The sequence below is a fragment of the Sipha flava genome, unplaced genomic scaffold, assembly GCF_003268045.1.
Source record: "Sipha flava isolate LNK unplaced genomic scaffold, YSA_version1 234_pilon_pilon, whole genome shotgun sequence".
Lineage (NCBI taxonomy): Eukaryota > Metazoa > Arthropoda > Insecta > Hemiptera > Aphididae > Sipha > Sipha flava.
This window is the reverse complement of record NW_020272875.1, coordinates 344,283-356,493: the sequence shown is the minus strand read 5'-3', so window position 1 is coordinate 356,493 and position 12,211 is coordinate 344,283. Positions and strand designations below refer to the sequence as shown.

General features: G+C 37.0%; 1 long non-coding RNA gene across 2 annotated transcripts in view; it reads right to left on the bottom strand.

The window, feature by feature from the left end:
* LOC112683753 overlaps window positions 1-12,211 on the bottom strand; it is a 110,989-nt gene that overhangs the window by 68,246 nt on the left and 30,532 nt on the right. For both annotated transcript variants that reach the window (XR_003148616.1, XR_003148617.1), the window contains exon 4: window positions 4,530-4,637. This is a non-coding gene — a long non-coding RNA (uncharacterized LOC112683753). The remainder of the gene's footprint in view (window positions 1-4,529; window positions 4,638-12,211) is intronic.

Genomic DNA, 12,211 nt, shown 5'->3' with positions numbered 1-12,211 from the left:
ATACCCCCCTGGGGGTACAATATTCCTAGTAAAATCTTACCCCCCTAGGTTATATTTACCGTAGGTATAATTTGCTTGTTTCACCGGTATCGAGTTGATGATATCTGCGAAAAGCCGGCTCGCGGAGATCACTCAGTGGTTTCGCATAAAATGGAACCTTAAATGTAACTTTGAACTTTAATTGTAACCTTAAACGATAGAGATCGCAAATCACGTGTTGCGATCTCACGACGGACACGTATCCGTTGTCGGCGATGGAATCAGAAACACGTATGGTGGAACGGAAAAACCAAATGATTTGTAGAGGACATCCTCGTTTCGGTCGGCTTATCGATAAACGTGCACGGTTTATTCGTAATTAAATTTTATCTTCGGTCGTATATTCGTTCGTAGCCGTGCGCGGAAATGAAATGACGATTTACTGCGCGCAAAGACGTTTATTTTACACAGGTTGAAAAAAAAAAGAAAAAAAAAAGCGGTTCATTTACGTATCGGACCAACGCAGGCGATTTATTAGTCCCTTATCGACCGTGCGCGACATCGTTTGTCGATTATGAACACATCCGTTATTCGTTGGCCCGACGAATATTGCACGCGGTCCGTCACCGTGTACCTCGTACGCGGTCGTCGCGTGGTATATGTGTATTCGCGCGCGCATTCTCGACCGGACTCTGCGGCTGGCGACCTGATTTATCGGTCGGGTAATCTGAGGCCAACGAGTTTCGGTACACATGTACGCAGCTGTACAATATTATATAATGCATATTTTTCCGTTCTTTATGGCACCAACGACGCGTGGTTTCTTCTTCCTCCGGACCGAATAACGACAACGACAAAATATTATGCCCTCACTCTGTCTCACTCTCGCTGTCTCTCCATCTCAAACGCATACGTACCTACATCGTGTGCACTGCGTGTGTCGCCCAAGCTATCCGATATTCGTGCCAATAACACCCGTATCACCCGGTAGATAGATCCCTCGGCCGCCGTATATTACCTACTATTGTGCACGTCGTCTGCCGCAGGTAAAACGGGGCGAAGGCGGTTGAGTTCCAGTGTGGTCCGATCGTTTAAATCACCGCGTGTCGCCGTCGCCGCGTGCATATATTATTATTATTATTATTATTATAATTATATCGTCGTTTATTGTTTCTCGAGAAACAAAATAACGTCTCGTAACCCTGTAATGCGCGTTATCTGTATTGGACGTGACATTGACACATTGGGTCTGCGTATTTCGATTCATCTTCGTTTCGTACACTATGACTATATAATATCATAATGTAATGTACAGTTTACGCGTCGTAGATTTCTAGGATCGTGCACGGCTATGTCATTATACGAGTAGTCGTAGAAATATGTAAACACAAAACTATAGTCTTGCAATGAACAAGTTTAACATCTCACATGTGTTATTTTCAGCGTCCTTGGTAATAAGAGAAAGAGAAAAATGAAAAATTAATAACAATATTTTATGGTTTGCGTGATTAGCATATAAGCAATTTTGATATAGGTATGAGATTTACATTAGTCCTATCGTACATGATATAATGATGCGCAGCTGTAAAACTCAATTCCGCATTTCATTTAATACAGTATTAATTTTATTCAGTTAGAAATTTTCTAGATTTGTATTTTATACCAATACACAATAGAACGTTCGGTTACTTTCTCCGGTTTTGGTGTTAAATACATCTGCGTGGATAATTATACTATTTTCATTTCATACTATAATGAGCACACGTTTAATACGTATCTTATTTCCAAGGAAATTATATGAAGCAGTGAAAATATATTCGATGCGAGTAATTATTATAATTGACATAAACCAGTACACGGCTGGTTAATAAGGTATTAAAATGTTCACATGCTTAGGATTACTGATTATTAGTTAATAATTTCGTGTCGGTCTGTGCCTATGATTATGAGCTATTATAACGATTAATTTTTTATATGATCTTAAATATGTTAATTTATTTATATTATAATACACCATTGTTAGATTTTTTTTATACCATAGACGCTAGAACGGACACGTATAATGTACGAATAATGAATTGTCACTTTTGATTTCCAATCTACTACGGTTAATAACGTCAATCATTATAGGTATTATGTGTACTTTATGCGCGACAAAATCATAAAGTTTATTATAATGCAATCAAAATGGCAAACTTAAGAATTACTTCATTCGTATACTAGATGATGCTTTTCAAACTCCAATGATATTATACATTAAGTCGTTTAAATTGACAGTCAAAAACTAAATTGAAATATAACTCGTAACTTTCAAAACAATAATTATCGTGTAGTTATCAATGCAACGAATAATAATAATAATAATAATAATATGAACTGTTATTACGTATATAGTATTGTGACCCGATATACGTACCGTGCCACCAAACTCAACTCCCTCGAACGAAACTTTGTCAACCTAATATAGAGGAACTTAACCTAATTTCCTAAACATATATTTAACTGTCACCCCCCGCCTGACGCAACGAGGACGTTTCGGGCGAGTATATAATATACATTCATAAACTCTCGCGAAAGATCTGAATAATAATAATAATAACAACAACAACAATCGACTGTGAAGGATGAAAGGAAATTATTTACTCTTTCCAGTTTCCGACTAATCTTACCGGCTAAGCTAACAATCTTCTAAGACACGTAAACATCGAGAAATCAAATCGGCCGGAAATACTATTTTGAACGTTTTGTTGAAATTGTTTCTTGAAATCTTATTGCAACAATAACCATCGCCCTTCTCCCACGTCAACAACGATTCGTAATGGAATTTTGTGTTGCCAATTTCGCGTTGCGACCCGTCCGGCGTTCCAGATATTCGAAACGTAAACGATTTCTGATCGCACTCAAAAACCCGATATACGATAGCGTGACGCCGAACTGCAGTTTAATCATAAATCGTGTCCACGCGGCATTATGTATTGCACTGTACAATATCATTTCTTTTGTAAACACTTATTTCGTACGTTAAAATAAATCAAATTACAATCATATTCATCGATATTCATCATATCCTACACAAGAAGGTTGAGAAAGCAATATTTTTTCGGTTGTCCAATAGTTTTTCAAAGAGAAAGGAATTTTTTTTTAAAAAAATATATAATAATTTCGAAGCATTTTCGGTAACTTCGGCGTTAATCGTATTTATATTTCCTTTGAAAAATCAAAAAATAAATGTTTTCCCCGTGTGTTCTGCTATTTATCGATTAAGTCGATCGCAGAACAAAATATTATCCATGATATCCATTTTCCAAGAATCACGAAGAATACCATATTGCACCACTTCTTATATCAGCATATTTATTTAATTTTTTTTTTTTTTTTGAGATATCCAAATAAACATATTGCATTATATCCAACTAATCGAAAACCATGTATATATTATGTAAATATGTCAACGTTCATTTATATTTCGGCTACGTGACACAGAAAAGTTCAGAAACGTTCGCCCGAACCGAAAATCGAAAATTAAATTGATCTCGGTCGACTCGACGATCTGCATGGCATAAACGAATCGATCCTCACCCATTCCGGGCGAGTGGGCAGAAACTTATCGAAACTTAATCATCATATTCGTCAACTGGCATTTTACAGTCCGCTACATCGATGATTTTGATGCCGTCCAAGAACAACTGTCCTTTCACTATGTTTCATGTAGTCGAATATTTGTGTCGAAACGCATTCCAATTTGTTATTATTGACTTCCCCCTCCCCCCTCCGTACGTTCACTCGTACCGTACGTAATACGAAATGTTGGATCACGTTAACGACTGCGGGTTACCGTCGACTTGAGGGACACAAGTAGTGTTGCAGGGGTACAATGTCGCTGTCGCGGTGTTCAACAATACCAATCGGCTGTGCAACTGTCGTGCCGTGAAATCGATATAAGTTTCCCGACGTCGTCCACGTGTATTACACATCGGAACAACACGAGCGGACGACTCTGACGTAAACGGAGGACGGTTATTTTTTTTTTCTCTTCGCTGGCCGGCGCATACCTTCGGAGAGTTTTGATTAATCGATCCGACGTTCGTCTGCGACCCGTTCGAAGTCGTACGACCATATACATTATTGACGTTTACACGCGTATCACAGTGCGCGCAACCGATCGAAATAAAACACGGATATTACATCTTGTACGCCGCCATAACGAATCCGTATAGTGTTTCTTGTGATTTCCGACCGCCCGCAAACGGTATCGCTATCGGGAGACACACCGATATTGGATTTACTGCGTTTTTTTCATAAAAAACAAACCGTTTAACATAATTTTCATCACGCGGTTGGGATACTTCAACGGACCCGTTCGCCTTCGTATCGCGTATAACGTTACAACATTTAATCGAAACACAATTCATCCGATACAGTATTAAGTACGCGGGCACGCGTTGTTCCGTATGCTTTTGTAGCGCGTAATTTATTTACGTACAATACACACGGTTGGAATTAATTACTTCGAAAAATTTATCACGTTTTCAAATCGTCTAAATACTTACACGTTGGCTGAGTTTCCCGGAAGTCAAAGATTTATGTTTTATAATTATATACGTTCGCTTTAAATGCGAAATTACAGTGCATAGGATTCAGCAAGATAGGCGTGCACTCTGAAAATAAAGAAGACAGAATTATAATTGATTGCATTACCTTAGTAAGTTTTATGAATTTTCGAGCTAGAAAATGATACAACATTTCTTGGTGGTATTCGATATTTTTTTACAAAAGATAGAACATCTTTTCGGGAATTTTGCATCGGGTTTTCAATGTTAGATTTTTAGAATTAAAATTATTTTATAAAAAATACTTAAGAAAACGTGCAAAGTCGGAATACTTTAAAAATCTTTAGACAACTTTCGGTGAACGTTTTATATTGCTACGATCAATACTTTTCTAGTTTACGACTAAAAAAAAAAAAATTTAATTTTCTCGTAAAGTGGTATTTTGAAACTTGTTACCATTTTTTTTCGTAAGTTTTAGTAAGTTTATCTCGACTGTCTGAAAAAATAATGGGTAAATATGAAAAATGACTTACCAAATCACAACATTTTTTAATGGAAAAAATTGAGTTTTTTTTTAAAAATATTAATATGAGTACATGGAATTGTGAAAAATGAAAATACTTATCATAAACAAAATGTGTGTGTGAAAAAATAAACCAGTCGAGAATTTCAAACATACCGGTTGTTTGAAAAAAACTTGATATGTGATGACATGTAGAAATATTGAATGGCCCGCGGGGTTCGAATCGAATGACCTTCTGTTCTGCAGTGTAGACGTACGAAAAACAACGGAACCGTCAGCGACCTGACGATGTAGATTATCTCAGTACCGCAGCATGTTAACCAATGCTTAGGATAACGCGCATATCATTATCATGAAATAACACGGTATTGTGTTCCAAAGGGACTTTCGATGACATTTGTTCAGGAGTTTGTTTTACTATAAATAGTAATGTATCTTTCGCGCTGAATACTAATAGTGTAATCTACGCGTTGAAAACACCGAAGACGCGATTCGCGTATAAATCGTTCGCAGTGTGTGTTATTGTACAATATAAGTCGCACAAGGTTGATTAAGGGTTCGATTTCCCCCTGGAATTTCGATAAAAATTACAATCGTATTTGTACACCCACATTTCACGATTAGTGGGAGTATGTAAAAGATGTTCGATTGGTATACGTAGCTATGTAAAATTTTCCGTCGCAACCTATTTGTTCGCCATTTGTTGCGGTAGCAGTGCCATTACCAATTGAAAACCATAAATAAAATCCTCCCCGAAATGTTTTCGTGTACGCGCGTACCGAAGTCAAATCACGTGTATTATGTGACTTATTATGTCTTATACCTTCGAGTGTCACGGTGAAGACACGTGGGCGGAAGACAGGTCGTGATCGGTTAGAAATCCGATTTCCGCTTTCGACCGTCCCCGTTTGAGAGTCGTAGCCGATTAGACGTGACGAACGCAGACGGGAGGTACGACGCGCCAAACTGCGTACACTTCACGAAGGAGTGCACACAGTTAATGTTACGTAGTATTTATACACATATATGTATGCATAATTTATTATCATAACATATATATACATATTTAGTGTTTTGTTTTTTCTGAGACGAAAATTAGCTTAAAACGTGTGCATACAACATTCGAGGGGGAAGAATGCTCCCGCCACGAAAGCCTACCGATATTTAAAACCGTTCGTATTTATATATCCGTGCGCGCGGAGCATATACACTCGTACACGAAATTATAATATAAAAGTGATATTTATCGTTCGCACATGTCGCCGACCGATTTTTATTGCTACCTGCTGCAAACAGATCCATTAGCGGTAAACGACGTGCGCGCGCGCGAGTGTGCTTTCCCATCGTACACACTATTTTTAAGAGGAGACCGGCGAGGACGCGTTTACGACCCGAGTTGTGTAATTATTAAAATAAGCGCCTAAATATTATATATATATACGTGACGACAGGATCTCGGGAAGACTGGAAAGATCGAATAAACTCGGTGGCGTTATGCACCGAGGAATGATAATAATTATACACACCATACGTGTACGGAACGGAAGCGTCGATCGTAAAACTCGTGGTGCTCGTCCGATCGGTCGTACGCGACGACGTGCACACGTTTTCGACAGCGGGGGTGGGAGGGTATGAGTAATCATTTTAAAACGAAAACATAAACTTAGGGCGAAGTCGCACAGGTCAATAACAGTTTTGTTAATAGTCTTGTCATAGGTTTGTAAACATACATCCATTAAATATTATCCATTACGGCATTTTCCATTGGTAATTTTAGTTTTTGAAAGCGACCACGACATCAAGTCCGTAGGTACGCGTTTAAAAGTTTACCGCGTACCGGACGACATCGGTATACGCGAGACAAAGAAGACCCGATCCGACGGTATTTTACATCATATCGACAAACAAAAGGCAACGAAAGCGAAAAACGAAAATCATTTTTCCTCAACGAAAATACCTTTCGAGCTCCCGAAGTTTCGAATTATTGTGTTTTTTAATCCAACACGTTTACAATGAACAGTGCATTTCGACTTTCAAGTCGCATCGTGAATTTTATTTTGTATTACTGCAATAGTTAAAAATTTAGATTACTAATAATAGCACTTTATGAATATTTTCCGGTGAAAAGTTTTTATCTTATAAAATCGATTTCACGATTAAGTTTTTAACAAAATTAGATTTTTTTTTTTCATGTATTTATTTTTACCATAGTTTTTAGCGCATTACTTTTAGTTCTTACCATTCAATTTACAGGAATTGTTACATGAATGATTTTTAGTATTTTAACTAATTGTTTGGATTACTTATATTCGTGTAATTTAATACAAACGATAATATTTAAGTAAACGAGTGCTTTGTAAATTCTAATATTAGTTTACTATTTATCTGATTCTTAAACTGCTGACACGTTTCATTTTTTTAAATCGTACAAATCACGTTTAACCTTATTAAAGTTTTACGTTGTGTAATGTCGTTTGGAATTAAATATTAATAAATGTAACATAAAATGTTTATAATTTTTTAATTTTTTTATACTTATCAAATAATGTTGTATAACCTGTTGTGGTATTCCACGACTTATTATTATTATCGTTTGAAACACCATAATAATAATAATTATAATATCATATTATTTAAAATATTATTGTTTTTAAATTAATTCATTTTCGTTTAAATGGACGTTATCATAAACACGTAAAAAATTGACAGTACCAAGTTCGTACACATCAACTACAAAGAAATAATTTCAATGAAAAATTTAACTTGTGCGCTTAAAACATTTTACACGTACTTTAAGCCCAGGTACGGACAATATAATATATGTATAATGATTGTTTGTCATTCAAACGTTAAATTTATTACAACTATTTATCTCGATGGCTATCGTTTATTGATAATAATTTAGATGATTTCGTTTATACTAGTGAAATAATATTATATTTTATGAACGGATTATTTACGCAGCAAAAGCAATATATTAATACAGATTTTATTACACTCGAGTGTTTAACGTCCATACGTATGATACGCTTCCGTCTGACACAGTATACCTATAAAATATCTGTAAATATTGTTTACACTATATTTTTTTTTCTTCTATAATTCTATACTTTTTTTTATTATCCGGTTATTTTTTTTTTTACTTTTTTACTTTAACCCACATTAATTTCTCAAAATCTCTTAAGATATTATAATATATGGTACACGATAAATTATATAACAAGAATTATCGCTCGAGTATAATATTGCAAATTAATACACGCAGACGTTTAGCCTTTTATCCAAATTAATCGCTTACGACCTATAGACATACATTCTCTCTCTCTTTCCCTCTTTCTCTCACTCACACGCACGCACAAGCATGCGCACGTAGACGCATATTTGTATATAATGACCGTGCAGAGTATAAACACATGTTGTTTTAACCGATTCCGTTACGTATATAAGTGATTTAAACAGTAGTCCTATGGGAGTTAACAGAAGACCCGGGAGTCGATAATTTGTTATAGAATATATTAAAGGCATCTGCAGTTGTAGCTGAAAGTGATTTTCAATGTTCGTTATTGAACACAAGCCGTCTCTGCAAGTGTTGAAAACATATGGTTCGACGTGCACACTTGTCGTGTTTTATGTCCGTAGTCCACAGTTGTATCACGTCGTATCAACGAGTAATGATGAAACTGAGGGCTCTACGCTTTATTATCCGTATCGATGAAATCTCTCGTTATAATCTCCGTCCGAAACGTGCGTTTATTATGTATTTACTATGAAAAGTTTTCGTGTGCAGTTGAATCACGAGTGCGATATTGAAATAATTACGAGTTTTGCATAAAAGTTGTAAAGTTAATTTGCGATGGAATACACAAAAGTTTACGTACAGCTACGTAAAAATTGATATAATAATACTTGTACAATATACGTATATAAGATTCGCATTGGAGGATAATTTGTTTTTGACAGTTTCTCCTCGAACTTTCCGCAAACAGTATAATAATCTTACCGGCGGAGGGGGGGGGGAAGTGTATTAAAAGTTGTACGATTTACTTTGCAGCAGATAGTAATAATAATGCACGTGTGCAATGATCGAAAATTACACGATCCACGGAAACGCTGTTTAAATAGAAAACATTTACCGTACGGAATCGAACGGTACCTACATTTAATCATTGATAACAGCTGAAGTATCGCGAGTACACCAATAACGTGTTGTCGTGGTACACAAATAATTATCGTTCCGTATCAGCGAACGGTAGAACTACAGCGTTACGATATTCTCCGGGCGTAAGATAAACGACGATAGTACACGTCGTAACGCGCAGGCATGTGACGTGCGCTTAGGTTTCTTTCTTTCCGTCCGTCTATTCATCGAACTCGTTATACGTGGCTGCAGTGGCGGCCATCAAGGCACCGTCGTACAATAATACGTATAACATTCACAACACGGTCGCCCTCGTCTGTTTGAATGAATATTTTACCAGCTCTTCGTTGTCGCACGATAATAAATACGTACACATAGAAATTATAACATATAGGTACCCGCCGATTCGAAACACTATACGGTCCATACGTGTGCTTATAATAATTCATGTACAATATACGTTTTATGTGTACATGTACATAAATACCCTTCGTCTTCGATTATGGGGGAGGCTTCTTTTCATCGAAGTATATAGACACCCCTACACCTGCGCCGCACCGTTGCTCTTCGCTTCGGCGACGAAGGGCAATCATTTTTCATTCCTTTCACATTCGACTGCGCGTACGATATAATGAATAGAAGTGTTTGATTTTTGTTTTATTAAACGCGACCGAGTAAGCGCACACACGCACACACGAACATATTTTGTTTATTTAATACAACGCATGTACGTATACATTCATACATGTGTGTGTGTGTGTGATTCGTGTGTCTGCGCTAATGATGGCCATGACGGCGGCAATGGCGATGCGTACGAGAAAGGGTGAAAAGACATTAAAAAAAAAAATAAAAAAAGACTACTCGGTAAGTTTCATTCATGGCGCTGCAACACGGTTATAACAAAATAGTTGACGTTTCGTCGATTATATCGCCGCCATGGTTGTAGTGATACTATTTTGGTCGAGTCGAGACAAAGTTGCCGTGTATGAAGGTTCACGTGCTATTGCGCACGGACGGACGAACGAACGAATTATTATAATAGTAACATTTGGATCCAGCGGTTAAAACATGTACGTGTACACAATGCATGTATACTGACTGACACATTCGTTTGATTCTAATCGAATTTACGAACGAAAATCGATTGCCGACAAGGTGCGCGTCCAATAAAATCGTATAACATATGCATAACGAATACGTAGAATTCGAGGGGCGCACGGACAGAAATGAAACATCATCTCATCTCTGTGATCGATTTCGTAATACGTTTATAGATGCTCCGTACCCGCTTGTATGTGTTGCGCTCTACGAGGGTTTTTTACGAGGTATTTTATCGAATTGTTTATTACAGAGGTTAAAATGCATATTTGCATAATAAAAATTTTCTGAAATTTCATCAATAAATATATATTCCAGTGACTGGTTATTCTGCATGTAGTACATTCACCTGCGTGCACCTATATGTAGTATGTTTTTTATTTCGAACGAAACGTTCACAATGTGCAAGTCCGCCGAGCACCCGAACACACCACACATACACATATGTAATATTTATAATATAAATATTACATAGACATATTATACGCATTATTCGAAATCCAAATGAATAGACTGAATGCATTGATAATATATAAATACTGCGATACGCGTCCGCAGAAAAGAAATCATTACCCACCGAAATTGATTAATGACGTCGAGTCACAAAATATGTACCATGAGAATATTTATTGCAAACACTAACAATGACACGGTAACCTGCGACCTTCATCTTTGTCGCTGACTATTGGGAAAATATACGCAATATAAACTGTTCTACACAAATCGATTTCACAGGATCATTGTGCACGTTATGTACAGTGATATTATTACACAAACAGGTGGCACGGATGTTGATTTTACGTATTTTCTTTGACACAACGTATTATTCACTTACTATTTATATACTAACGTCTAACTGTAAAATTGTACGTGGAAAATTTCACCCTAAAATCGTCTCGTATTTATTTTCGAGCAGTTTCATAATAAACACGTTTTACAATAATAACGATTGCAATTTTTCTTAAATGCAAATCAGTTTATTCCATCAAATTGTGGAACCAAAAAATGATTTAAACCGTACACGTGTATAACGCGTCAATAATTGTACGTAGCAAACAACGAAAACGTTACTCGGTTGACCGAAAAAAATACAAAACACAACATACACACATATAAATATATATGACCTTACATGCGTGTGCATGTGGAAAAACAAACGGAAGAAATGCATACTACTTTCACGCGTGATAACGGTAAACAATATATATATATATATATATCTCGATCAAACTTGTATATTTGATCAAAACTAATGAAATCCTACGCGCTTTTGACGATTTTAGAGCATTACGGTAGCGATTAGGAAACGTTTTACTTATATGTTTGAACGATTTTACTCTTGTGTTTCGGGAACACCATAATCGTGTCGTGTGATCACGCTGCGCGAGAGAAGAAGAAAAAAAAACAAGAAACCTGAAGAGATCGGGCCAGGCTTAAAAGGCCTACAAGATAAAATGTCTTTTAAACCTATCACATATAAATTATATATATATACATATATATATACTGTCGCGGACCTCGGAACTCCGTCGCCGCGGCGTTAACGTTCGCAACGACGTCTTCGCATTTGTACACACATGTGCCGCGTGGCGTAGCGCAGTCGGACGTTAGCAAATCAAAACAATCCGACAGGGATCTGCGCGCGTGATTAAACGCGGTATAATGCGTACAATACATGATGTACACATACGTACGCGTATGCAAATATAAATGTACACGTGCACACCCGACTAGGTAGCAGATGGATATTGTTAACGCTACGAGGGATTACGGTCGCGGGGTCACCGTCGTCTTTTCGGACACATTATACATCTTGCTTACGTGCGCGCGGCCTAAGATCCTTTTATCCCGTACCGCTAGGCGACGGCGGTGGCGGCGGCGGTAATGAGACGTCCTTCACTCACGTCCCTTCGTCGTTTAGTC